A 27,876-nucleotide genomic window follows, 5' to 3' on the forward strand; every position below is an offset into this window, starting at 1 on the left:
GAGGGCACAGCGGTTCCCAGAAGCCCCCCAGACTGCACCCTAGGGGTGACAACCCATCACACCCTACGTTACACAAGTCTCAGCAGGTTTGTCACATCCTGTCCCCTCCCTTTCTCCACCCTCAATATTTCCTGCCTCCCACCACCTCCAGCAGCTCCCACCCTCCTATGCATTTACTGCTCCTCTCCCTCCAAGCAGAGCCCACCATCAGCTCCATGATAATCTCTTACCTGAGCCACCTCCATTGTAGCCATTTCCTGCCCCCTGGGAGGATGGGATGATCTGGAGCAAACGTGGACGTTAGTCTGTAGCCTGTCAGGGCGAGAAGGGCAATGTGAGAGAATTCAGACGGGGTTTTCATCCATTCCACAAGCCGATTCCCCCCAGGATTTTTCCCCGCTAATGGACATTCTAGGTTCTGCCACACTGTGAAGCACAGAGTGACCTTATTCCAGTACAGGCCTAGCCCCCTCCCACCAGGTGTAACTCTCTGAGAAATCGTGAAACCCTCCCAGTAACAGTCTCTTTTACACTTATCAAGTTTGTGGACAATACCAAGCTGGGAAGGGTAGCAAGTGGTTTGGAGGATAGGATTAAAATTCAAAATGATCTGGACAAACTGGAGAAATGGTCTGAAGTAAATAGGATGAAATTCAATTAGGACACCTGCAAAATACACCGCTTACGAAGGAACAATCAGTTGCACACATACAAAATGGGAAATGACTGCGTAGGAAGGAGTGCTGCGGAAAGGGATCTGGGGGTCATAGTGGATCACAAGCTAAATATGAGTCAACAGTGTAACACTGTTGCAAAAAAAGAAAACATCATTCTGGGATGTATTAGCAGGAATACTGTAAGCGAGACACGAGAAATAATTCTTCTGCTCTATTTCACACTGATTAGGCCACAACTGGAGTACTGTGTCCAGTTGTGGGTGCCACATTTCAGGAAAGATGTGGACAAATTGGAGAAAGTCCAGAGAAGAGCAAGAAAAATGATTAAAAGTCTAGAAAACATGACCTATGAGGGAAGATTGAAAACATTGGGTTTGTTTAGTCTGGAGAAGAGAAGATTGAGGGGGACATGGTAATAGTTTTCAAGTACATAAAAGGTTGTTACAAAGATGCGGGAGAAAAATTGTTGTTCTTAACCTCTGAGGGTAGGATTAGAAGCAATGGCTTTAAACTGCAGCAAGGGCGGTTTAGGATGGAGATTGGGGAAAAAACTTCCTAACTGTCAGAGTGGTTAAACACTGGAATAAATTGTGTAGGGAGGCTGTGGAATCTCCATCATTGGGGATTTTTAAGAGCAGGCTAGACAAACACCTTTCAGGCATGGTCTAGATAATACACAGCCCTGCCTTGAGTGCAGGGGACTGGACTAGCTACCTCTCGAGGTCCCTTCCAGTTCTATGATTCTATGAACCAAAGGCCAGAGAAGAGCAGAATCAAAGGAGTCACTTTGGGGGATTCTCCCTGTCATTGTCCCCAAGGTAGCTGTCTCGGGTTTACATTGGATGCTCCAGCCTTTATAGTCTCTCCTGGGAGTGCCCCTTTCATGGGCTGGGCCTAGTTTTAGCTTTTGGCAAGTGTGACCCTGGGGGTTCTGAGACTGGGCCTTCTTGCCACAGCACATCTTGTTTCTTTCTGTGCCTCCCAGTGAGTCCAAATGAGTAGATATTCCTCACACAGACTGTGAACATAAAAATGGCCCATTGCATCAGAGAAATGATCCATCTAGCTCAGTGGCCAATGCCAGGTGCTTCAGAGGGAAAGAACAGAACAGGGAATCATCAAGTGATCCATCCCCTGCCACCCATTCCCAGCTTCTGGCAAAGAGGCGAGACACACCATCCCTGTCCATCCTGCCTCTGACACTGGCAGATGAGGTGTTAGCTCTTGCAAAAGCCTCCATGTCTTAATTGAACATGGACAAACACACAGCTGGAATCAGTCTGACTCACCTATGTTAGTATTGTTAAAAGAGGTATTAGAATTGTAAGAATGTGTTTAGACTTTATTGAATGCTTGTGAGTTGGTGTCTAGGTTAGTATCTGACTAGTTGCAGGGGGTTGGACTAGATACCTCCTGAGGTCCCTTCCAACCCTGATATTCTATGATTCTATGACTGGCAGTAACCTGAACATTGCTGTGGTTCGTGGGGTAAGGCAGTGGTTCTCAACCAGGGTCCTGGGCCCACTGGGGGGACACTAGCAGGTTTCAGGGGGGCCAAGCAAGGCCACCATTAGACTCGCTGAAGTCCCAGCACATGGGGCTGAAGTCCAGGGCCCTGAGCCCCACCACCCGGGACTTTGAGTGGGAGTTTACAGGGGGAGGCGGAAGGGGGCGGCGCCGAGCGTCCCATGTTCCCCAGGTAAGAACGCCGAGCGAGGCTGAGACAGAGCAGCCATGAGCCAAGCAGCAGAGGATACACCGAGGATGAGAGCATGCAGCAGCTGCGGTATGTACATGGTCCTAGCGGGGGACCCGAACAGTACTATGTATGCATGAAGTGCCGCCTAATAGAGCTGCTGGAGGAAAAGATCCAGGGTCTAGAGCTGCAGGTAGAAACCCTGGTAGAGCATAGAAGGGGGTTCGAGCAGCTGATGGAGCAATGGCAAGCTGTGGCCGAAGGGGAATGCTCAGAGGTACAGGGGGAAGCAGGGGCTAAGTCCAGGGAGGGGGGACTGCCAGATGAGGAATATGGGTGGTGGAAGCATGTGACCGTGAGAAGCAGGCTGAGGAAAAGGAGAGCCAGTGAGGGAGAAATAGAGCTAAGGAACAGGTTTGAAGGTTTGGAGAATGAGGAAGAGGTACAGCAGGTGGTAGCTGACGGTGGGAGGGCAAGGAAAAAGGTGAGGAGCCAGGCTAGTCCGTTAGAAAGCGGGGAGGAGTTGATGGAGGCAGCACCAAGTTTGGGCCCAGTGAGGATGCAGGATGGCTTAAGGGGAACCACAAGGGATGGTAGGAATGGAAGGAGCTTGCAACCAGGGGGGACAGAGGATAGGTTAAAGGACCGCACTGTCCCCAGGCAAAGGCAGGTCTATCTGATTGGGGATTCCATACTGAGAAGGTTGGACAGGCCTGTGACCAGGGCCGATCCAGAGAACAGAAGGGTGTGCTGCCTACCGGGCACTAAAATACGGGATGTGGACCTGAAGTTGAAAAGGATCCTAAGAGGAGCAGGTAAGAACCCGTTGATCATCCTTCATGTAGGAACGAATGACACGGCTAGATTCTCGCTAGAGAGGATCAAGGGAGACTATGCCAGGTTGGGTAAGACGCTCAAGGAAATTGAGGCTCAGGTGATCTTCAGTGGGATTCTACCTGTCCCTAGGGAAGGGCGACAAAGGGGTGACAAGATCGTGATGATAAATAGTTGGCTGAGGGAGTGGTGTTACAAGGAGGGCTTTGGGATGTATGGGCACTGGGAGGCTTTCGGGGACAGAGAACTGTTCTCACGGGATGGGCTCCACCTGAGTAGGGAAGGAAGTAGAATTCTAGGAGGGAGGCTGGCTCATCTGATTAAACGAGCTTTAAACTAGACATTGGGGGGAGACGGTTGGGAGAGGTCCAGGTACTCTCCACGCCAAATTTATACATTGAGAGGGAGAACAACAGGATAACAACAGATATAGCCAGAGGGAGAGGGTTAGGTATAAGGAAGGGGGGGGGGGACGGATACTAGACCGACAGGTCATACTGGTAGTACTGTGTCCCTACCAAGTTGGGTGAAAAGGGTGAGAGGAGCCAAACAGCAAAAATTAGGATGTTTGTTCACCAATGCGAGAAGCTTAGGTAACAAAATGGAGGAACTGGAGCTCCTGGTCCGAGAATTGAAACCGGATAGCGTAGGAATAACCGAAACATGGTGGAACGGTAGCCATGACTGGAGTACAGGTATGGAAGGGTATGTGCTGTTTAGGAAAGACCGAAACAAAGGTAAAGGTGGGGGAGTAGCATTGTATGTCAATAATGAGGTGAAATGTAACGAAATAACTAGCAATGCAATGGATAATACGGAGTCTGTTTGGGCAATGGTCACATTGGGGAAGAAAACTACTAGAGCGTCCCCTGGGATAGTGATTGGGGTGTGCTATAGACCGCCGGGATCTAGCCTGGAGATGGATAGAGAGCTCTTTAATGTTTTTAAGGAGGTAAATACTAATAGGAACTGTTTGATCATGGGGGACTTTAACTTCCCGGACATAGATTGGGAAACAAATGCTAGTAATAATAATAGGGCTCAGCTTTTCCTAGACGTGATAGCTGATGAATTCCTTCATCAAGTAGTTGCTGAACCGACGAGGGGGGATGCCATTTTAGATCTGATTTTGGTGAGTAACGAGGACCTTGTTGAGGAAATAGTTGTAGGGGACAACCTTGGCTCGAGTGATCATGAGCTAATTCGGTTCAAAATAAATGGAAGGATAAACAAAATTGCATCTGAGACTAAGGTTTACAATTTCAAAAGGGCTAACTTTACTAAATTAAGGCGACTAATTAGGGAAGTGGACTGGACTAACATATTTAGGGATCTAAAGGCGGAAGACGCCTGGGGTTACTTCAGGTTGAAGTTGCAGGAGCTGTCAGAGGCCTGTATCCCGAGAAAGGGAAAACGGTTCGTAGGTAGCAGTTTTAGACCGAGCTGGATGAGCAAGCGTCTCAGAGGGGTGATTAAGAAAAAACAGAAAGCGTAGAAGGACTGGAAAATGGGAGGGATCAGCAAAGAAACCTACCTTATTGAGGTCAGAGGGTGTAGGGAAGCAGTGAGAAAGGCAAAGAGCCGGGTGGAGATGGACCTAGCGAAGGAGATTAAAACCAATAGCAAAAGGTTTTTTAGCCATATAAATAGGAAAACCAAGAAGGAAGAAGTGGGACCGCTTAAAACTTTAAACAGAGTGGAGATTAGGGATAATCTTGGCATGGCACAATATCTGAACGAATATTTTGCCTCGGTCTTTAATGAGGCTAATGAAGGGCTAAGGAATAGTGGTAGAGGGACTGATGGGAATGAAGATATGGGGGTAGACATTACGGTATCTGAGGTAGAAGCCAAACTTGAACAGCTTAACGGAAGTAAATCGGGGGGCCCGGATAATGTTCATCCTAGAATATTAAGGGAATTGGCGAGTGAAATTGCAAGCCCGTTAGCGATGATTTTTAATAAATCTCTAAACTCGGGGGTTGTACCGTTCGACTGGAGATTAGCTAATATAGTTCCTATATTCAAGAAGGGGAAAAAAAGTGACCCAGTTAGTTTAACGTCTGTAGTATGCAAAGTCATGGGAAAAATTATAAAGGAGAGAGTGGTTACGGACCTTGAGGCCGATGGCAACTGGGACAAATTACAGCATGGTTTTACGAAAGGTAGATCGTGTCAAACCAACCTGATCTCCTTCTTTGAGAAGGTAACAGATTTTTTAGACAAGGGAAATGCGGTGGATCTAATATATCTTGATTTCAGTAAGGCGTTTGATACGGTACCGCATGAGGAATTACTGGTTAAATTGGAAAAGATGGGGATCGAAATGAAAATCCAGAGGTGGATAAGGAGCTGGTTAAAGGGGAGACTGCAGAGGGTCGCATTGAAGGGTGATCTGTCAGGTTGGAGGGGGGTTACCAGTGGAGTTCCTCAAGGTTCGGTTTTGGGTCCGATTTTATTTAATCTATTTATCGCTGACCTCGGAATCAAAAGTAGGAGTGGGCTGATAAAGTTGGCGGATGACACCAAGTTGGGAGGTATTGCCAATTCGGAAAAGGATCAGGATATCCTCCAGGGAGATTTGGATGACCTTGTAAACTGGAGTATTAGTAACAGGATGAAATTCAATAATGAAAAGTGTAAGGTTATGCATTTAGGGATGACTAAAGAATTTTAGTTATAAGCTGGGGACGCACCAGTTGGAAGTAACGGAGGAGGAGAAGGACCTAGGAGTCCTGGTTGATCGTAGGATGACTATGAGTAGGCAATGTGATGTGGCCGTTAAAAAAGCTAATGCGGTCTTGGGATGCATTAGGGCGAGGTATTTCTAGTAGAGATAAGGAGGTGCTAGTCCCGTTATATAAGGCGTTGGTGAGACCTCATTTGGAGTATTGTGTGCAGTTTTGGTCTCCCATGTTTAAGAAGGATGAATTCAAACTGGAACGAGTACAAAGAAAGGCCACTGGAATAATCCGAGGAATGGAAGGCCTGTCGTATGAAAGGAGACTTGAGGAGCTCGGTTTGTTTTCCTTAACCAAAAAAAGGATAAGAGGAGATATGATTGCACTCTTTAAATATATCAGAGGGATAAATACCAGGGAAGGAGAGGAATTATTTCAGCTCAGTGCTAATGTGGACAGGAGGATAAACGGATATAAATTGTCAGTTAGGAAATTTAGGCTTGAAATTAGACGAAGGTTTCTAACCATCAGAGGAGTGCAATTCTGGAACAGCCTACCGAGGGAAACAGTGGGGGCGAAGGACCTCCATGACTTTAAGATTAAGCTGGATAAGTTTATGGAGGGGATGGTATGATAGGATAACGGGTTTAATCAATAGGTCAATAATGTGCCACACTGGTAATTAGTACAAAGGGTCAATGTTGGGATATTGTTAGCCTTTTCCAGAGGGTCTGGCTGGAGAGTCTTGCCCGCATGCTCGGGGTTCAGCTGATAGCCATATTTGGGGTCGGGAAGGAATTTTCCTCCAGGGTAGATTGGCAGTGGCCCTGGAGGTTTTTCGCCTTCCTCCGAAGCATGGGGCAGGGGTCGCTTGCTGGTGGATTATCTGCTACTTGAAGTCTTTAAATCACGATTTGGAGCATTCAACAGCAGAGTCAAGGGAGAGAATTAGTTCAGGAGTGGGTGGATCGGCTTATGTGGCCTGCATCTTGCAGGAGGTCAGACTAGATGATCATAATGGTCCCTTCTGATCTTGAATTCTATGATTCTATGAAGCCAAAGTCTAAGCAATGTAGATTTGTGGGGCCCCTGTGGCATGGTACCCCGAGAGGGGAAGAAAGTGCCCTGAGGACGCAGCCAGAGGGTTGAGCCCTGACACACGACTGGCTCAGAGGGTCTCTGCCAGTCAGGAAGGGCTCGCAGCGAGGGAAGCCTGGCAACTGATGGTTGGAAGGGTGAAGAGGTTTGGGGTATGGTGGGGGAAGAAGCGTCTGGGACTGGATAACCTGGGGCTGGGCAGTCTCCATAGGGGACACTTGCTCCTCCTGTGCCCTTTCCACGCCCTCTTGCCAGTAGAGAATGACCACCCTGTCCCCACCCCTAGCGGCAGCCGTGTCTCAGGACTCTCCCAAGCTGCACCCACTAACTCTCTTCCCATTTGGGGTATAGCTCAGGGCAACAATTTCCCACCAAGATGAACCCAGCTGGCTGCTGCCTGTTCTGGTACCACAGGGTGGGTGAAAGGCAGAACTGCACCACTTCTCAGGCAGAATTTATTTTCTTCATGCAAAAAAAAAAAAAAATTCTGCACTGGTCGTGAATTCTGTGTGTATGCAGTGGCCCAGAATTCCCACATGAGTAACTCACACCCGGCACAAACATAACCTGCTCATTCCCATCTCTTCTTTCTATGTGTCGAGTCCCAGAGCTGCTGCTGTCATTAATGCACACAGGCTTTCACTCCCGTCAGTGCTGGCACGACCCAATCCAGTTACAGGACTGAACCCTTATTCTCCCATCACATGGGACAGTCTCAGCTCAGGGGGAGATGAGAGGGGAAGCGGGTACAAATGGAAAAGACTCGTTGTAGCCCTGTTGGTCCCAAGATATCAAAGAGAGATATTTTAATTGGTTCTAAAAGAAATGACCTCACCTACCTTGTCTCTCCAAGAGATTTGAAAGTGGCAGAAGGAGACAAACAGGAAGACAGAGCTCAGGACTCTAAATCAAACATTTTCAAGCCCCTGGAAGAAACTACATTTCCCTTCTGCCCCTGGGTATGTTTGTGTCCTATATGAGGAACGACCCCATTCCTCTCACAGCAGCAAGGGGAGACTGCAGCCAGCCCCAGATGGTCTTTCCCCAGGCTGGGATGTGTGTTGTGAGGAAGTTTGTGTGTGGTGGGTGCACGGGCTGGGTACAGCTAGACCCATCTGCAGACTGGAAAGTCAGGGCAACGCCAGCACAGCTTGGGGGCTGTGGGCAGGGGTAGCAGTTTTGGAGCTGGGCCTCTGTCCCCATAGGTCCCATGGCAGATGGCTCTGGCAGCATCAAGTGGGTCCGTCGCTGCAGGGGAAGGCAGGGGTACTGTCTGTGACTGGGGTGAGGATTGGAGGGAGGTCCATGCTCAAGAATGGAATTCACCTCCCCACCCCTCTGCAGAGCCCAGCAACTAGGGATTTATCCAGTGAAGTGAATTTCACTCTGGGTGACTTTGAGCCGGCCACAAAAAGATCCTTGTGCCTTAGGTTCCACAGTGGCCCCAGGAGTCGACTAGTTCTCCCTCTCCAGACTGCTGGGGGCAGCCAGGGATAATTAGTGGGTTATGGGAATTAGAAGATGAAAATTCACTAAGAACAATGATATTTGTGTGTTTATTATTAAATCCCCAGACACCCACCAATCCCAGTCCTCCTTCCCCTGAGCTATAAATATCTAAGGGACTCAGCTATGGATCCTGCAGTCAGTTCCTGCCCTTCCCCGCTTTCTAAAGCAGCACTTTTAAGAACAGGCCAGGGAAACATGTAAATATTTTGAACCAAATTCCAGAAGCTGCTGAGCATGGAGAAGTTAAAATGAAACCAAGGTTCCGTCTCTCCAAGGACCTGGCCCCTAGTGCAAAATTACAGACACTCCCCAGAAATATGAAATGGCCACTTCATAACTGATAGAATGTTATTCATCTATTGACTTCTGGGAATCACCAATAAAAAAAGCAACTTAGTAAAGGTGATATTCTGAGAAAAGATCTCATGTGTCTTTACAAGTTGGTATAATCTAATCTGGAACTTTATACACTGAAATGCCTAATTCGTAGCCCTACAGCAATTGCCTGGTGTCACTACAGGGCAGAATTAAGGTTGGTGCCTTAGCTGTGAATTTCCATCCCCTAGCATATTGCAATTGCTGTTAAGTGGGTTTGACAAAATTCACTTAGTCTATTTCTTTCTGTTAATTTCAATTGATAGCGATATTTATTTTTAAGCCCTTTTTTCAATGTTTACAATTTCAATGTTCAGAGCTGTGGGAAGTTATGGGGGTCATCAGACAACAATTATTTAACAACAGTAACTGTTGCGATTCCAAAAGTCAAATCATAGAACCGTTCAAAGAGAAATTGTCAATGTCACACGCAAAATATACAGTGTAAATATCCTTAAATCAAACTCGACTTTCTCCAGAAGCATTTCTGTATATTACCTATAGAAATAGTTTTTCATCTGTGTGCGTACAGTGAAATCAACATTTACTGCAAGTTATTCATAACGATCCAATCCTTTCAAGTGTCCTTTAAAGTAATGAAGTACTTGAATTCCTTCACTTCCTGGACTGTAATGCTTCATTTCAGGATAATTACACCCTCCCTGTGATGTATTTTACTCTTAGTACCGTAACCCCCTCGTGATGTAGCTTCTGTCTGGGAGCTCTGCTGAGGGCACTAGCATGATCAGACGGTGACACTCTGACACGCTCCCCGAAATCTAAATAGCCCCAGTGTGAGACAGTGATTAACGCAGGTACCTTAGGGGCTGCAGCGCCAACCCCCTGCCTTGACGAGGGGGGTGAAGAATTGCAGTAGAAATCGGTTAGGCTGGCAGAGGGCACAGCTGATGTGGGACTGGGAGCCAATTTGTCCAACCGGACTAAGTAGAGGCACTTCAATGTATTTTCCCCCATTAAACACCCTGCCATGTATTTAATTTAGAAACTTTTCCTTCACATTTAAACACCTTGGAGCTAAGCTGGGTTGATGCATTTCCACTTACAGTGGTACAGTTTTAATTAGGTGCTTAATCAGATGCTCATGCAACACAAAGCAGTCAATAATTGGTGTGCTTTCATGAATTAACTTGTCTTGTGCTGTGCATCACTTTAAAAAAAAAGATGGTGAGAGGGAGTGTCAAAATTTTAGGCATTAAAAAATGGAAATTAGGTGTCAGTTCAGTTCTCATACGTTTAGCCCTTTGGCCCTCAAAAGTGCTTTTGGCTCTGTGACATTGCTTTATCCGCCCCACCAGAAAATGCTGTAGGGAACCAGGTAATTACAGCCGACCTTCACGAGGTATCGTTCTACCAGCTATGTGCCAAAATTCAAATGGTTCTGTTTGTTTATCTTTCATTCCGCTTTGCAATTCTTAGATCCCATTTACAAACTGGAACTGAAATAACCAAAGCAAGTTAAGAAGGGAGCGGCATCAGGCATAGGTGGGGGTAAAACAATAAAGAGAAAGAACTGACTATGCAAAAAGGAACATCCCAAACTATCAGACTCCCAGACTCCCGTCCAACTGAACCCACCCCAGCCAGGCATATCAAGCTGGGCCCGTGAAAAATCGCCCAGCCCGTCTGGCAGCGAATGCTGCGTGTTCCAGACGGAGCTATGGTGTGTGCGTCTGCTCTGCTGACGTGCTGCTTTGGTACGGAAGGCACCACGGCCACAGGGAGCAGAGACATGGACTCCTACAAAACAAAATCCCAGATACACCTCCAACATCCCATCCCCTCCCGCACCTCCCCACTGTCTGCCATCCCCTCCCCAACCTCCACATGGCTATTCTCAGCCATTGCTAACAGTTCCTTCCAGCCTTCAGCACTATAAATAAATAAAACATGGTGTTACACACAGCAGATGGTGCCAGAGAAACCTGGCATTTGATACAGGCATCTGATACAGTTCCACGTGGGAAACTAGTCGTTAAATTGGAGAAGATGGGGATTAATATGAGAACTGAAAGGTTAATAAAGCATTGGTTAAAGGGGAGTCTACAAGAGAGTCATACTGAACGGCGAGTTGTCAGGCTGGAGGGAGGTTACTAGTGGAGTTCCTCAGAGATCAGTTTTGGGACCAATCTTACTCAACATTTCTATTAGTGACCTTGGCACAAAAAGTGGGAGTGTGACACTATGGAGGACAAGAAAATCATACCAGAAGAACTGCATGACCTTGAAAGCTGGAGTAATAGAAATGGGATGAAAATTAATATTGCAAAATTATGCACTTAGGGACTATTGACAAGAAATTTTGCAATGAGCGGGGGACTTATCAGTTGGAAGTGATGGCGGAGAAAGACCTAAGTGCATTGGTTGATCACAGGATAATTATGAGCTGCCAGTGTGGTGTGGCCGTGAAATAGGCTAATGCCGTCCTAGGATGAATCAGGCGAGGTATTTCCAGTAGACACAGGGAAGGGTTAGTACTTCTGGCCTTAAAGTCTGTGAGTCTATAAACTGTGCCTTGCATTGCACAGACACTGCTGGAGCTCAGGGCCCATCATGCTGCGCACGGCAGAGACCCTGACTGAGATCAGCACCCGCGTTGTGCTGGGCTCTGCACAGACAGAGAGGGACAGTCCTTGCTCAGCTCTGGAATGGTCTTACAAGAGGGGCTGTGGAGTCTCTTTCCCTGGAAGTTTTTAAGAGCAGTGTGATGAAGTGGGGCTCTTCTTAATGTTTCCTCTGAATACTGTGTGGGTGCCTCAGTTTCCCCTAGGCATTTCTTAAGTCTCCAGTGTGCATAAATGGCCGACACTTTGTGTCCTAGCAACAAATGGCTGGGGCCCTTCCCCCCGCAAGGGGATAGCTAAAGGTGAACAGAGAGATCAGGTGACCTCCTGGCCCGGCAAAGAGACAAAGCCCAGAGGAGGAGGGGCTGGAGGGGGTTTCAGTTTGGGAGCTGGCTGGGGACGAGGAGTGAGGGCAGACCTGGGGCCCAGCGAGCCAGACTCCCACAATGGACCCGGCTGAGGGGTCCAGTTCTCTGTATCTACAAGCTCTGTTTTAGCCCGTGTTCCTGTCATCGAATAAACCTCTGTGTTACTGGCTGGCTAAGAGTCATGTCTGACTGCGAAGTGGGGGGGCAGGACCCTGTGGCTTCCCCAGGACCCCACCTGGGCGGGCTCGCTGTGGGAAGCACACAGAGGGGCATATGTTGAATGCTCCAAGGAGAGACCCAGGAGGTGAAGCCGTGTGAGCTTCTTACTCTGCAGACAGTCTGCTCCAAGGGAGAGGAGGCTCCCCAAAGTCCTGACTGGCTTCGTGAGGAGCAGTTCCAGAGCATCGCCCGGGAACTCCGTGACAAGCAGGTAGGACAAAGCTCTGTCAGAGGGAATCTACATAGACTTGGTCAAGCCCCTGCAGAGAGAGCTGGACTTGATGACATCTTGAGCTCCTGCCCAGCACTACATGTCTCTGATGCTATGAAATAGATACGTATAAAACACAAAGTACAGAGTAAAACCCACAACATGTCAGGCAATTCAGGAAAAAAAAAACCACAGCATAAAATGACAATACAAAGGAAAAGAAAACAACACAATGCTCACTAATACACTCTAGGACCAAATTACACAATGAAAAGAGCTCAACTCAAACCAGCATGACACAGGCACCAAACACACTGAGGCAAAACAATGCATCATAAAACTATGCAACACAAGATGGTGCAGTCACAAATGGCACCATGCAAAACAGCTCAGCATAGAACAGGGCACAGCACAAAACAGAAATATTTCAGTGTAGGCCTGGAAGGGATCTTGAGAGGGCGTCTACTCCAGCCTCCTGTGCTAAGGCAGGACCAAGTATCCCTAGACATTCCCAGACTGGTGTATCTCTAACCTGGTCTTAGAAACCTCCAGTGAAGGAAATGCCACAGCCTCCCTTGGAAGCCAATGCAAGGCAGACACATCCCAAAACAAGCTGTACACACACACGCTGGGCTTAGGGTTAAGGGGACAGGCAAGAATTCTAACAATCTGGGTTCAGTTCCCAGTTTTGCCCCAAATTCTCCATGGAAACTTGAGCAAATTACTTCAGCTCTCAGAGCTTCAGTTTCCCCATCTGTAAAATGGAGAGTCGCCTCCCACCATTGGCCTATTTAGCCTCTGAGCTTTTTGTGGCAAGGCCTCTCTGTCCCTGTGGGCACGTCTACGCTGCAGTCAGACACCGGCGGCTGGCCCGTGCCCGCTGACTTGGGCTCACCCGGCTCAGGCCGTGGGGCTGTTTAACTGTGGTGTCCATGTTCCGGCTGGGACTGCAGCCCAAGGTCTGGCACCCTCCCACCTCGCAGGGTCCTACAGCCTGGCTCCAGCCCGAGCCCAGACATCTACATTGCAATTAACCAGCCCCTTCGCCTGAGCCCTGTGAGCCTGAGGCAGCTGCCATGGGCCAGCTTGGAGGCGGGGGTTTAACGGCAGGGTAGAGATACCCTTGGTGTCTGTTCAGCACCTGTCACAATGGGGACCCTGACCTCGGTCAGTGTCTGTGCAGAGCCCTGCACAACAGGGGGCCTGATCTCAGTCGGGGGCTCTGCAACTCCCGGCATTACAGGATCCCGGATTTTGTTTAGGGCCCCTGCAGCGCGTGGCAAAATGTGGGGCCAGGAGCTCTGTCAGGGTCAGTGCAGTGCCCACTACAGTGGTGGGGCATGATCTGGGTTGGGATCAGTGCAGTGCAAGGCCCAGCGGGGACAGAGATCTCAGTTGAGGTCTCTCAAGTGCCCCGCACAATGGAGGGAGCAATCTGGGCTGCAGTCGTGCACTGCCTGGCACAAGGGGGGGCCGTGATCTCGGTCCAGGTCTCAGTTTTACCTGGCACAACAGGGGGGTCTGATCTCACGTGGGGTCTCTTCAGCACCTGGCAGAACAGGGCCACGCTCAGTACGATAAGAGCCCTGATCTCAGTCACACACCTGGAGAGAAAAGCGGGAAGATTTTTGAGAATTCAATATCAGTATTTCAGAACAGAGGAGAAAATGGGGCACAAACTAAATATTTGCCAATATAAGGGACAAACATTAACATCTGGGGCAATTTTATGTTACCATTCAACCATTTAAGAGAAAAGAGGAGAAATTTGATTATACAGCGATATTGAATCAGCAACAGAATGGGATGGATTCTTCTTGCCTCACATTCCCATGGCCGGCAGGGAGCCCTGGGTGATGTGGCTTTGATCGGGGAAAGGAGGGGGCTGGAGTCAGAAGGTCACTGGCTGTGACTGAGAAAGTCACTGGCTGGGGGGGTCTGGGAATGTAACGGGGGGGGGGTGCTGGGTTGGGCAGGGTGGGGGAGGGGGGAGTAGCTGGACTGGGAAACCTGGGGCTGGGCCATCTCCTGGGGGGACACTTGCTCCTCCCTCCTCTTCCTGGGCCTTCCCAGGCCCCGTTGCCAGCAGAGAGAGGCCCCCCCCACCCCAGAGGTGTCCCTGTCTCAGGGCCCCCCCAGCCTCTGCCCATTCACCCTCTGCTCAGCTCAGGAATCACTCGGGGGAACCATTTCCCACCCGCACAAGGACAAATCCCTGCAGGTGAAAATGGGGGGAAACCCCCCAAACCCGAGCTCTGAACTGGCCACTGGCGAAGGGGAGAGAAAATGGGGCACAATCGGGGGGGGGCAGGGAACTTCTCAGGGGTTGGGGGAGGGGGGGTCACCCTGGGGGCTGCTCGTGGCTCTCTAGGGAGAAAGGGGGCAGAGCGGGGGGGGCGGGGGTCCCCACGGGGGGGGCAGCGGTAAATCCGAGGGGATCTCAGCCCCCCCCTTTCTCTCCCCGCTCCCCGGGGTCACCGGCTCCTCCCCCCCCCCGGCCATGTCCGGGCTGCACCGACACTTCCCCCCCCCGCCCCTTTCCCAGCCCCCCCGCGGCCCCGCCCGGGCTCCCAGCTCACAAGGGAGGAGCCGCGCGGCGCTCACCCAGCAGCTGATCACACTCCGCCCCGCCCCCGATCTGCGCATGCCCAGAGCCGGGAGACACAAAACTCTTCTCTGGCTCCGGGAGAGGCGCCAACGGCCCCGCGCGCGTTCGCAGTCCGGCTCCGGCTCCGCCTCCCTCTCCGACGTCACTTCCTGTCCAGGGAGTGTGAGGAACTACATCTCTCAGCCTGCCCCGGGGGCGCTTCCGCCATCTCCAGCCCAGGGAAGGGAGGTCCCTGACCCTCCCCCCACCGCTCATCCTTCCCCCGGCCCCGCCCCCTCTCCCAGCCGGTGTCTCTCAGACGCCCCCGCCCCCGCCTGTTCCCGGGGAGCGGCAGAGCCGGGGGGGCTCGTGACCCCCCCGTAATAACCGGCCCCGAACAGCCCCCGGCCCCGACCCCGCCCGGCAGGAGCGTGTCCGCCCCACGCGTGTCCCCGCCCCACGCGCTGCGCTCCCGGCCCCGGCCATGGCCCCGCTGCCGCACACAGGGGCGGGGGCCGGGGAACGGGTGGCCACGCAGGGGGGTTGGGACACGCGGGGAAGCGGGACCCGCCTCAGCCCGGACGGGGCAGGAGAGGGGCCGGGTCTCCCCAGGGGAAAAGCGGGGGCGGGGCTGGTGCTGCTGAACCATCAGACCAAGGAGCCCCCAGCGGAGAATGCAGGGAGCGCGGGTCAGTTCAGCGCTGGGGGTGGGACCCAGCACGTGTCAATCACCTGCCGCTAAAGCGTCTAAATCCCCTGGGCACAGCTTGGGAGCTGCACTGGGAATCCATCCTGCAGGAAATCCCTTCCCCCTTCTGCTAGCTTGTGTTTTGTTACAGCCCTGGAAATAATCCCGCTGCAGAGAACAGAGGAGCAAATTCTCCCCCTCTTCCCCCTTCCACAGCCATTAAAGGAAGAATAAACCCCCAGCAGCACCCTGCCCCACAGAGTCCCCCCCTGTAAGGAGAGAGATGGGCAGTGACCAGGGCTCCAGCTCAGGGTTGCCAGGTTTATATACTTTTGGAGATGCCCAGAACGGGTCCAAGTCCTGCCCTTCCTTCCTCGCCCCTTCCCCCCCCCCCCCAAGTCTCTAGGAGAGAGTTTGGGTACATCAGGTGCAGGATCTGGGATGGGCAGGAGGTGGGGGCGGTGGCAGCCTGTGGGAGTGAGTTTGGGTGCAGGAGGGGGTTTGGGCTCTGGGAGGGAGTTTGAGTGCATGAGGTGCAGGCTCTGGGGCTGGGCAGGGGGTTGGGGTGCAGGGGAGATGGGGGGCAGACCCTGGGAGGGAGTTTGGGTGTGGGCTCTGGGCTGGATCAGGGGCTTGGGGTGCAGGGGGGCAGTGGCAGGTGCTGGGAGGGAGTTTGGGTGTGGGCAGGGTGCAGGATCTGGACTGGAGCAGGGGGTTGGGGTGTGGCACCTATCTTGGGCAGCTCTCGAAAGTGACTCACACCCCCATCTGGCAGCAGCGCCTACATGGAGAAGGCCTATATGGAGTAGGGCGGGGGGATCTCCTGGGGCCACTGCCTGCAGGCACCACCCCTGCAGCTCCCATTGCTGCAGTTCCAATGGTAGAGTTGGCACTTGGGGCAGGGGCAGCGTGTGAGAGACACACCCCGCAGGGATGTGCCAGATGCTTCTGGGAGTGGTGCGCCGTGCAGAGCGAGGGTGGGCAGGAATCCGCTTTAGTCCCGCTGTGCTGCCGGTAGTGGTAGCAGGAGCCCCTGGGCCCTTTCAAATCTCCCGGGGCCAGCTGATCAGGCTTTCTGACTTTCTGATGGGGAAGCAAAGGGAAGGCACATGTGCCCCTCATGAGCAGTTCTGGGGAGTCTTTTTGGGGCTCCTGGAGTAGGCGGCAGAGACGTGCAGCCTCACCACCAAGTCTGTTTCCCTGGAGGAGAGAGGGGGCTGCAGGATGATATCCCACCTCTGGGCATCCAGGAGCCTCTGTTCCCCTCTACCATGCTGGAGCCTCCATATTTATTTATTGGCAAATAAAATTTGCAGAATTTTAAAATATTGTGCACAGAAATTTTTTTTTTTTTATGCAGAATCTCCTGAGGAGTGAAACCGACTCAGGGAACCTCCTTGGATTGTCACCGCTTGGTTAACCACTCAGCCACCACACCAATGCACAGAGAGTGCCAAGGCCTACTGCTATGTTGGGGTGGGGGCTGGGGTCGGGTCATACACATTCAGACTGTGCGCTCCCCCCCGCTACAAACCGCTGCTGATTTCCCATTTAGGACATTAGCCGTTACTGACAAGGTTTGTCCGAGTTCTTTTCTTTATCTCATGCTGCTAGCTAGAAGGATCAGTACTGATTTTTTTTTAAAAATACAGAACCCCCTAAACCTGCTTTTAGCAATCAGAATAATTTAGTGTCCCCTTATTTTTGCCTGCCCCAGTACAAAAGAAGAGGCTTTTGTGGGTTTCCTGACTCAGAGGATGAAAATGACCGTGTGTCGGGCCGCACTGCTGTGAATCGTTGTCGAGCGGAACCCGTTGTTGGCATTGGTAGTGTAGACACGGCTTCAGACTTGGTGCTGGCCAGGGGAAGTATTGCCCCTAGAGACACCCAGGGTGGTGTCAAGTATCAGAGGGGTAGCCGTGTTTGTCTGGATCTGTGAAAGCAACAAAGAATCCTGTGGCACCTTATAGACTAACAGACGTTTTGCAGCATGAGCTTTCGTGGGTGAATACCCACTTCTTCGGATGCAAGTGGTGGAAATTTCCAGGGGCAGGTGTGTGGTGGGATTGTCCCAGGTTACTGGGTGGGGGCTCAAGTGGGTTCTGTGTTGTGTTGTTTAAAAGGATCCCCAAGATATTGAACCCTGGGCCATGTTGCTGCCGCCTCCAGCTGGCAGAAGGGTCACAGAGAGAAGCAGGGGGAGGGGAGGAGCACCAGTGAATTTATGCAGTTATTCAGGGAGGCAGAGGCCTGGCAGAAGGAACTGCCTGTGCAAGCCCCCTGGGCAGAGAGGGGATCTGTGATGTCCTCGGCACTGGAGCTACAGCCCAGGGATGGGGCAGTAAATGGAGCGGGGAAGATTTGTGAGCTGGGAACCCCTCTCCCCAGGGATTTCCCCTGCAGGCCTGTTTCAGGGTCTCTCTTTGCTCTTTCCCTGTGTAACCCAGTGGGGCTCAAACTTTTGGAACTGGTGACCCCTTGCACAAAGCAAGGTGCTGAGTCCGACCCCCCCCCCACCAATTCAAAACACATTTTTTCATATTTAACGTTATTTGAAATGCTTAATTTATAACCCAGTTCTTTCAAATGAGTTTAACTTTTCTCCCCACTTTTAAATTCAGCCTAGAACACACAGCGATTGAATTATTGTTATAAGCAGAAAAGGGTTTTTAAATAGTTCCTGTTTAACACTGGGGGTGTGAAGACATTTGTCAATATCACTTTTCACAGCAGACTTTGCTCCATTGCCACCCTCACTGCTGCTGCCTGCAGAGCCGGGCGGTTTGTGACCCCCACATAATAACCTCACCCCCCCCACGAGGGGCTGTAACCCCCCGTCTGAGAACTCCTGGGCTGCCCCCTTCCCGCTCTGGCTGGGACACTTGACCCCTGTCCCATTCCCAGGGGGCATGTGCTCTGCTGGAGCTGGATTGGCCACTCCTGAGGGGAGCCGGGGAGCAGGGGGGGAATGTCAATGGGGCCAGCAGCGCTGGGAGCCATAGACACAGGGGGGCAGAGATGGGCTGAGCCCCAGTGCTCCCCCCCAGCTCCCCCCATCCTCTGGGGCTGCCTTAATTCAGACAGTCCCTTTCCCGCCAGATCCCCAGCACATCAGTGATTGCGATAGCAGGGGGCAGGTTTTCTCTGGGGCACTGAGCTTTGCCAGGGGGTTGGTGGTTCCTTTCTTTCCTCACCCTGGAGTAAACTCAGCTTTTCATTCCATCCCTGATGATTCATGGAATAACAACAGCAGCATGAAGAAAGAGGTGGGCACAGCAGGTCTCGGGGGGGGGGGAGCAGAGAGGTGCAAGCGGTGGGCTGGGCAGGGGAGGGGACAGAGAGGTGTGGGTGGCAGGCAGGATGGGTGTCACGGATGGGGCAGAGAGGTGTGGGTGGTGGGCAGGGCAGGTCTCAGGGGAGGGGACAGAGAGGTGTGGGTGGCAGGCAGGATGGGTGTCACGGATGGGGCAGAGAGGTGTGGGTGGTGGATAGGATGGGTGTCACAGGAGGGGCAGAGAGGTGTGGGTGGCAGGCAGGATGGGTGTCACGGATGGGGCAGAGAGGTGTGGGTGGTGGATAGGATGGGTGTCACAGGAGGGGCAGAGAGGTGTGGGTGGTGGGCAGACCTTGGGGCAGAGGGTGTAGAGGCACGAGCAGCAGGTAAGGAGGAGGGAGGAGAGGAGCGAGCAAGAGGTGGACTAACTTCTAGGGAGCTTCCAGAGCTCATCCCCAGCCTCCCCACATGCAAGAGTCATGGGCCACCTGTTCTCTGGGTCTTCACTAACCAAGTCCCTCCCCAAGCTCTGTTGATGGAAGAAGCCCTCCTGTTGACACAGCGCTGTCTGCACCAGGGCTGGGTTGATAGAACTGCATTGCTTGGGGGAGGGGGTACATTTTTTTACAACCCTGAGTAATGTAGTTAAACTGACCTAATTTTGCAGCATAGACCTGTGCAAAGAATCACACACCCACCTTGGGAGTGAAACGTCACCTGCTCCTCTGCTTTACAGAATCCAAACAAAAGCAAAGCTTGTCAGGCCCAGGTGGGGATGGCAAGGAGTCAGGTGTGGGCAGACAGTGTGTTATAGCTACCCACAGGCACCATGGCTTAAAGCATCTGTTTTGTAAACAGGAGATCCTGAGTTCAACTCCCAGTGGTGCCTGGTTGTTGGGGTACCTGCCATTGGCTACTGTCAGAAGACAAGATTCAGAGCTAGATGGGCCTTTGGTCTAGCCCAGTGTGGTTTTTCTTATGGTTTAAATAACACTCACAGGCACTGATAATAGAGTTACTGAAAGTTTGGGAGTTAGGAGCGGGTAGGTCAGTGGTTCAGTCCCCACACAGATGACCCCCCTCCCCTCTCTCGGACAGGGGCAGGTCTGAGCTCTCACCCAAATGCTCATTGTGGCTTCCAGAATCTGTGAGCGGCTCGTTTAGTTTACGGCAAAGTTTGAGTCCTGCTTTGTGCACCGTGTGTGAGAATGAAAATCCTAAACTGCCCTTTGAAATAACAAATGCAGCAGGATGTGTTATTGTCCCTGCCCCAAAGCAGACAGACCAATGGAGAAATGCCGTTGAGTCCAAGGTGATACTCCACTGCCGTTTTACCTTTTTTGCTGGCTAAACTCCTTCTTCTCTGCCCAGTCCAGGCTGGCCTCTGCCTCAGCTGCTGCTCCCGGCCTGCTCTAGAGTCAAACATGCAGGGCCCCAGGGGAACAGAGGCTGGGACAGGGCAGCAGCCTGGGCTGGGCTGGGAAGATGCTGAGAGTTCTCGTTCCCTGAGAACTGGCCTGGCTCCCTTCTCAACAGCAAACAAATCAATTCCACGTCCCCTCCCCAGAAAAACCAGCCTGGAGCCAAGGGGACAATTCTCTCCAATTCCCACCAAGGCAGGAGAGAACCCAGGGCTTTTCTAGCAGAGGTTATGGAACTGACGTGGTGAAACCAGCCTTTAATAACAGGCAGTTCCAGTTTAAGCTAAAGCGCTGTTATGGGTTTCCAGGGTATTAGAAGATATCCCAGAAAGCTTTTAACTAAATTACTCTCTTTGTTTTGCTATGATGCCTCTCTTTGTTTTGTTGTGAACTCGGGGCTCAAAACAAACACAGCTCTTGTTTGCCGTGATCAATCTGTAACTGACTGTGAACAATCAATTGAGATAACCCACTACCTTGCTGTGAATGAGGCAGGCATGCGGATGAGTGTTTGCTTGAGGAGAGAAACAGCGGGGGAGGGGAGAAAGGGAGGCCATTGGAGCAGCTGCTTATCTGGTCTGCAGGCTGTTTGCAGTTAATAGTGAATGAGGGGTCGAGGAAATGTTCAGCTCCCTGCCTTGCAAAATCTGACACACAGTGTCGGCTCCAAAAATCCACTCTCTCTCTCTCTTTCCCGGTCCCTGTCACACTCCACCCCACCCCACCTCTTTTGAAAAGCACATTGCTGCGACTTGAACGCTGGGATAGCTGCCCATAATGCATCACTCCCAACAGTGCTGCAAATGCTGCAAATGTGGCCACACTGCAGCGCTGGTAGCTGTCAGTGTGGCCACACACCAGCGCTTTCCCTACACAGCTGTATGACCAGCGCTGTAACTCCCAGCGCTGCAACTCTCAAGTGTAGCCATACCCTTAGAGGCCCACTATAATATATTACCAAGGTTCAATACAAAGTCATATAAAAATTATACAAAAATGCATAATGCAGAGATTTATCTACAACTGCATTGATTGACTGCAGTGTGCAGTAATATAGTGACCCCTGGGTCTTTGAATGAGGCTTTATACTTGGGGGCGCAAGTGGTGGGTGGGCAAAGAGGTGAGCAGTGAGCCAGCAGGAGTTCTAGGGGCAGGCATGGGGTTTTCTGGCAGGGGAGAGAGAAGGTTAAAGGAGGCAAGTGATGGGTGGGGACTGACTAGGAGGGACGCAGCAAGCCAGCAGGGGGTTAAGGGGTGAAGAGGGGTGTGATGGTGGGGCTGAGCAGGGAGGGGGCAGGTCATATTTTACTGCTGTGATCTGGTCACCCCATGTGTGCTGTTTCTTTCTGCCCCCTCCCCCCGAACCTTGTTTCGATGGGGCGGAGCTGGGGAAGGAGGGTTTGTTTCCACAGGGCCGGGCCGCGCTGGGAACGGGGGGAAGGAGGGGGCAATTTTATATTAATAAGGAAATATTTTATAAATGTTAATAAAATAAACATTAGTGAAGAAAATCAGTTGTACAACTATGAAAAGAAATTATTTTCCTAATATGAAAGTGCTAATCAGCTAATTAATATATGATGCAATGTATGTAATAGATAATTTTGTTGTTATTTATATAGTCATGGAAAGTAAATAATACATGGAAGAAATGAAAGGGGTTTTTTTAAGTGTTTTTTTGTTTTAGTCGTCCCTGCCGGGGCCCCATCGAAACTGTTCAAATTGGGCCCCGCACTTCCTAAAGCCGGCCCTGACAATGAGGCTAATTATCTAGTGGAACAAGCTCCGCAAGGGACATGGTTAATTCCCCATCACTGCCCTGTGTAAATCAAGACCGCAGCTCTTGCTGCAAGATACTTGGTGTGTGGGTGTCCCTGTTCCCCCTTCAGAACATCTGGTACATGGTGCTTCCCTCCTTCCAGTTCAAGATCCCATCATGTGGGTGCTCCCATCCAGGATCTCTGGTGGGTGTCTCTGTCCCCCACCCCATGAACTAGCTCCCGTGTGTGGTTTCCCCTGCCTGCCCCCATCCGGGGTCTGTGGGTGTCTCTGTTCCCCTTTTCAAAATCCGTGTTGCAGGGGTGCTCCCATCCCCCCCTGCACGCTCTGCGGGGGGGGGTGTCTAAAAAGAGACCGTGTCTCACTGTCTTGCCCAGGCTACGCTGCAGGGGCTATTCACAGGCACGATCCCACTACTGATCGGCACGGGAGTTTTGACCTGCTCCGTTTCCGACCTGGGCCGGTTCACCCCTTCTTAGGCACCCTGGGGACCCCAAGCTTCCCTGGGATCACCATATTGATGACGAGCTTAGTGCGGACACCCGATCGGCACAGCCCGCAACTCCTGAGCTCAAGCGATCTGCCGGACTCAGTCTCCCCAGGAGCTGGGATCACAGGCACCAGCCACAGGGCCCGGCTTGTTTTGTGGCCTGGCAGCGGGAGCTTTAAACTCTGCTTGTGAGCTCTGTGCCTTGGCCAGACGGGGACAGCCTGGAACTGGGAAATGCTCCTGCTTCCCCCGCCTCCGTCTCATGTCAGGGTGCAGGCGCCGCTGTCCTCTCATGTAAGATCCCGGATGTTTTGGTGCCCCCCATCCCCCGTCCAGGAGCCCAGGGGTCCAGATACCTCTGCCCCCCCATACAGAATCCTGGATGTGTGGGTGTCCGTCCCTCTGCAGAGGATCCCGGAGTGTGGATGCCCTTGTCCCCCCCAACAAGATCCTGGGTGTGTGGGTGCCACTCTCCCCCCCTAGAAGATCTCGGGTGGTTGGGTGGGTGCCCCTGTTCGCCCTTACAGCATCCCTGGTGCACGAGGGCCTCCCTCCGTCCCAACTCAGAGTCCCCAGGGTGTGAGTGCTCCCATCCCCCGATGATACAGGCTGGGGTGGGGGTATAACTGGCTCTCCCTGTCCTGCCCAGGCGGTGCTACAGCAGCTGTTCACAGGGGCAGCAACCCCACTGTCACCCTGCAGCTTTAACCTGCTCCAGGGGTGACCTACTTCACCCTCCTGTGGGAGCCCAGGGACCTCGAACTTCCCAGAATCACCTGATTGATGCCGAGCTTAGCACAGACACCGGCTCAGCATGGCAGGGAGCTGCCCTGAGCCCTGACAATCAGCTTCCCTCCGCCTCCTGCTGCACAGCGAGGATCCCACACGAGAGGCTTTGTGCCCAGTTTGTTCAGGAGTGTCCCAGGCTCCAGCTGTAAACTCTGCTGGTCAGTTCTAACCTTTGGCCACACGGGGGCGGCACTAACGGTCCCATCTAAACGCTGTTTGCGTTCGACCCTTCGGATCACAGATTGTAACCCGCGGGCAGATCTCTGAGTGCAGCCAAATCCCTCCCCAAACTGAACATTGAAGCAGCAGCTCCCGTTGGAAAAATCAGGATTTTTGCCTTTAAAAACAAGGAAAATGTCTACAGCGAGAGACTGAAGAAGCTCAATTGATTTTGTTGACTGGAGGTTAAGCGGGGATTTAATAACTGTTTTAAATACGTTTTACAAATTCCCAGAGTGGGGACTATGTGATTTAAAGGTTCTTTAATTCACCAGACTAAGACTGAACAAGACCCCTTGGCTTGCAGTCGATGTCAGAAAATCCCACCTGGAAATGACCATTTTTTAACCGTGAGGCTAATTATCTAGTGGAACAAGCTCCGCAAGGGAGGTGGTAAATTCCCCATCACTTGCAGTTTGTAAATCAAGACTGCAGCTCTTGCTGCAAGACACCTGGTGTGTGGGTGTCCCTGTTCCGCGTTTTGGGATCCCCGATACATGGTGCCTCCCTCCCACCAGTTCAGGATCCCCACAATGGGAGCTCCCATCCCCCCCTCCAGGCTCTGTGGGGGGGGTGTCTAAAAAGAGACCGTCTCTCACTGTCTTGCCCAGGCTACGCTGCAGGGGCTATTCACAGGCGCGACCCCACTACTGATCGGCACGGGAGATTTGACCTGCTCCGTTTCCAACCTGGGCTGGTTCACCCCTTCTTAGGCAACCTGGGGACCCCAAGCTTCCCCGGGATCACCATATTGATGCTGAACTTAGTGCAGACACCCGATCAGCACAGCCCTCTGACCAGGCCAGAGAGAGCAGCAGGTTTCCCCTATTGTTTCCTGCTCTTGTTTTCTTGACTAGTTTCTCCTCTGCACCAACTTGCTGTTTTGCTTTGTGAGCCTGGCTAGCTCAGTTGGCAGAGCATCAGACTTTCTATCTGAGGGTCCAGCGTTCAAGTCCCTAGTCAGGTAATAAACTACTCCCCAAGATCATAAGGTGTCTTGCTTGAGTCCTCTTTGATGTTACTTTTTCTCTGCAGGATTTTCCCTTTCCTCAGAAGGCCCTTTTTGTGTGTGGGTTTGAAGGGGCAACTTCCTGACAGCCCCTCCGTCCTTGCAGCCTGGAGGAATAAAGGCCTCTGGGCATAGAGCATGTTCCTCCCCTGCACACACACACACACACATACAGAATATCCCTAAGGAATTAGAATCACCTGCTGCCTTCCCCTTTCCTGCTGGATCCCCAAACGAGGATGCTCTTCAGCCTAAACCCATGTCCCCTCTTTTCCCAGTGCCCCTCAATCCCAACCCTCAGTCCCTCCTATGCTCACTGCTCCTCACTCCCAACCAGAGCCTGCTCCTCTTCACCCTTCTCCTCTGTCCCAACCCACAGCCCCCTCCTATTCCCAGTGCCCCTCAATCCCAACCCACAGACCCCTCCTATTCCCAGTGCCCCTCAATCCCAAACCACAGCCCCCTCCTATTCCCAGTGCCCCTCAATCCCAAACCACAGCCCCCTCCTATTCCCAGTGCCCCTCAATCCCAACTCACGGCTCCCTCCTTCCCTCCAACAGTAGGTGCTTCAGACCCCCTCAGGAATATTTTCTTGCAAGGTTTCGTGTATGAGTCTGCATGTGGATTTTACAGTATGTTGGAAGTAGGTTGGGTTGCTTGCCGAAATGATCACGTTTGGCTGGTGTAGGATTCCCAGTCTCCTTGTTATAGGGGCAGGAGAAATAAAGGGTTGTTATCCTTGTTGTGTAAATCGAGGGCAGCACAACTGTGCTTGGCAGACCCTGATTGAGGGACTCACCCTCAGTTCAATAGCACTTGCTAGGCAGGGGACAGGGGTTCCAAAGCCAAGTGGGCTGGGGTCTGGGTCCCAATACTAAAATGTAGGTGTCAGACCAACTTTAGGACAGGGTGGCTGTGGAGGGATGAGTGAGTCCCTAAACAACATAGTGAGTACGGGGCCTTCTTATTTTCCCCCTTTTCCACCCAGGATGGCAGGTGAACTGTACAGAGGCACTGTTGGAAAAATGAGCAAATATAGACAGGCCTGTGAGCAAGACTGAGCAAGACTAGGCCCTTGAGTATAAGTAAAATCAAGGCCCTGAAACATAAACAGGGAGAAAAAGCCTGTGTCAGCTAGTGCTTATCAGCCCACGCTTGGCGTGACATGTATGCAGCTGCCTTCTCATGCGTGTAGCCAAAAGTATTTAGAATAATGGGTCAAACGGGATATCTTATGTCTTCCTTACAATGATAAATGTATCCGCAACAGCTGCACCCTTATCATGATGAATGCATCCATGACAGCTCCAAGTATCTTGTTCCTTTTTGATTAATATATGTATACTATGTACTCCATTATTCCCTATAAGTATAGTTACAGGTGCCTAAGGTCAGCCAAATAACGTAAATACAACGTCAATAAAGTTGTTTGTTTCGGGGTATAAAGGTGGGCTCGTTCGGCCATGTCGGGTGTGTCTCTCTCTGGCACTAGCCGAGACGAGAACACCCGTTCAACTGATCGATCAATAAAGAAAATGGTACTTGTCTTCCTGGTCTCCGTGCCTCCTTGGTGTAATTAGGTAAGCTCCGGGGGGAAACGAGCCCTTTTGGCTAACAAATTGGCGACTCTGCCGGGACTTCTCTTCCTGTAGGGGGCGCGACCGGCGGCCGAGGACGGCTCAGGAGAGTGGCCACCTTGAGCTGTTGGTTTGCTCGAGCTCCGAGTCGCCGCAATCGGCCGGGACGGCTACGCCCCCTCCATAGAGAACTCCAGCCGACACCGAGGCAAGACAGTACCAGAAGAGGGGAGTCCACCTGCCGGACGCGGCCACTCCGGGCGCGGTAAGTGCGTTTACCTCCTGGGTTTGAGGATTAACGCCCCCGAAGTGAGAGTTGGGACTTTGGGCCCCTAATGGTAAAAGAGTGTGGGTAAAAGTTTTCTGGTTAAGGTACCTAGGTCCAGGCACGGCAAATGAATAATTCCACTAACTCCACTAGCTCGGGGACTGTGCTGAGCGAATATTGGAATGTGAATACTACGCTTTTGTGTTTATTTCTGATAGGAGTGCTTGTGTTTTACATTGTACTGACAACTTGGAAACCACGATTGCGATAGCCTGGTCTAGGACTTAAACCGACTCTAGCCGCACCAAGACTTCCGCGAGGGGAATTTCCCCCGGGACCGGAATATCTTGAAAGCAAGGGGAGTTGGTTGAACCCGTGACCAGGTTAACTAGACGCCTAGGTGTAATGGGGTCCGGACAGAGTATGTCTACCCGGACACCCCTAGGCTGTATGTTGGATAACTGGTCGGCGTTTAGATGCCAGGCTGATTATGGAACTGTACTGTGTAAAGATAATCTGGAAAAGTTCTGTACTTTGGAATGGCCAACGTTTGGGGTGGAGTGGCCCGCAGGGGGAACACTCAAATTAGAAACTGTACAAGCTGTCCATAATGTTGTTACTCGGGATGGGCATTGGGACCAATATCCCTATATAGATATCTGGCAGGATCTCGTGGCCAACCCCCCTCCATGGCTGCGGGAGTGCAGAACGCAAGCTATCAGAGCCTTATTGGCCCGCGCTCCTGTTAAAAAGCCCTGTCCCCCTTATGATACCCCCTGTCCGCCAGCTGTGATTCCCTCTGCCCCTGATCCAATGCCCCCTCCTCCCTTATATCCTGGTCTCCCAGTTTTAGCAGCCCCAGCACCTGCTCCCCCTTCCCCGAAGGAGGAAGCCCCAGCCGCAGAGGTAGAGGGTGAGCGGCCCGTCCCAGCGTCCTCTGATGAGGAGGGCTCGGTATCAGACCGCACCAGAAATAGACTTAAGGCTAAGGCAAGCCTCACGACTGAGGGAAAAAGGAGCTCAGTGTTTGTTGCTCCTTTTGGGAGCGCCCGTAGCAAGGGTAACCCAGTACTCGAATTACCCTTAAGGGAAACTGTAATTCCTGGTGGTGAGGCGGGCGCTGGTGTCCTAACTATGGTATATGTCCCCTTCACCACTAGTGATCTGTATAATTGGAAGCACCAGAATCCCCCGTTCTCGGAAGATCCCGCCCCATTAACAGCAGTGTTTGAGACCTTGATCTCGGCCCATAACCCTACCTGGGGCGACATGAGAATCGCTCTAAATACCTTATTGACCGCCGAAGAAAGGCGTTTAGTCCTCTCAAAAGCCCGTGAACGGCTAGGTGAAACAGAAGGGGACGTGGCCAAGGTGGCAGAAATATTGCCAGAGAGCCCTCCTGATTGGGGGAATAATGCCAAGAGCCTGACTAAGCACCGTGACTATGCCACCGCTATAGTACAGGGAATGAAGCGCTGTATCAGAAAAACACCAAATTGGGCCAAGCTGTATAATATTCGACAGG

General features: G+C 51.7%; 1 long non-coding RNA gene across 1 annotated transcript; it reads right to left on the bottom strand.

Moving 5' to 3' along the window:
* Window positions 1-229: 229 nt before the first annotated feature.
* Window positions 230-14,940, bottom strand: LOC123357425. The gene is made up of 3 exons (XR_006575553.1): window positions 14,855-14,940; window positions 13,754-13,854; window positions 230-312 (listed from the first exon to the last, which is right to left on the bottom strand). It is a non-coding gene; the product is annotated as an uncharacterized LOC123357425 (long non-coding RNA).
* Window positions 14,941-27,876: the final 12,936 nt, after the last annotated feature.

Source organism: Mauremys mutica, unplaced genomic scaffold (assembly GCF_020497125.1).
Source record: "Mauremys mutica isolate MM-2020 ecotype Southern unplaced genomic scaffold, ASM2049712v1 000588F_np12_subseq_207375:260719_obj, whole genome shotgun sequence".
In the NCBI taxonomy this organism is placed as follows: Eukaryota; Metazoa; Chordata; order Testudines; family Geoemydidae; genus Mauremys; species Mauremys mutica.